Below are 972 nucleotides of genomic sequence, written 5' to 3'. Positions count from 1 at the left end.
ATAATCCCCTCGCTACCCTTCTGCTTTCCACTGTCTTCCTGGAAGTCACCCTTACCAATTTCTCCCCCACTGCAATTCAATCAATCAAAGTCCTGAGAAGACACAGTACCTCTTATTCTATTATGTGATTTGTTGTTTGTTTCTAAAATCTATCCAGGCTTGGCACCTGTAACTCAGTGGCTAGGGCACAGGCCACATACCCCAGGGCTGGTGGATCCAAACCCAGCCCAGGCCAGCTAAACAACAATAACAGCTGCAACCGCTGCTTGGGAGTCTGAGGCAGGAGAATCGCCTGGGCCCAGGAGCTGGAGGTTGCTGTGAGCTGTGATGCCAAGCACTCTACTGAGGGTGAGAGGATGAGACTCTGTCTCTAAAAAAAAATAAATAAATAAATAAAAAATAAAATCTATCCAATTCTTCCTCTACTGCCAACGCTCCAACCAAGTTGTCATTTTTTTTCCACCATCACCTACTATTATCAATTGTCTCCACCTTTTTTTTTTAGTGTTTTTTGTGGGGGTGTGTGCTTTGTTTTACACATTTGTATTTCCCCCCAAATTCTTTCACTGAAACCTAGTCCCAGTGAGGTGGTGGCTTTGGGAAGGGATTAGGTCAGAAGGGCAGATCCCTCATGAGTAGTGCCCTTTTAAAATGACCCCAGAAAGCTTGCCTTTCTCTCTCTGTTCTCACCACATGAGGCTGCAGGTTAAAGGGAGCTGCCTTGCCTTCCCACCATGTGAGGAGACAGCAAGAGGTGCCATCTACAAACCATGAAACAGGCCCTACCTAACCTAAATCTGCCCATGCCTGGATCTTGGACTTCCCAACTTCAAGGTACATGAGAAATGAATTTCTACAGCTGGAATTTTGTTATAGCTGCCCAAACGGACTGAGACAGGGTTGTATTGACACACAAACCCAGTGCATGACATTTGGAATTGTTCCACAGGTGAGAAGTAAGTTTTTTTTTTT

This window comes from Otolemur garnettii, unplaced genomic scaffold, assembly GCF_000181295.1.
Source record: "Otolemur garnettii isolate 467f Iridium unplaced genomic scaffold, OtoGar3 scaffold00180, whole genome shotgun sequence".
Taxonomy (NCBI): Eukaryota; Metazoa; Chordata; class Mammalia; order Primates; family Galagidae; genus Otolemur; species Otolemur garnettii.
Note: the sequence above shows the minus strand (reverse complement) of the source record.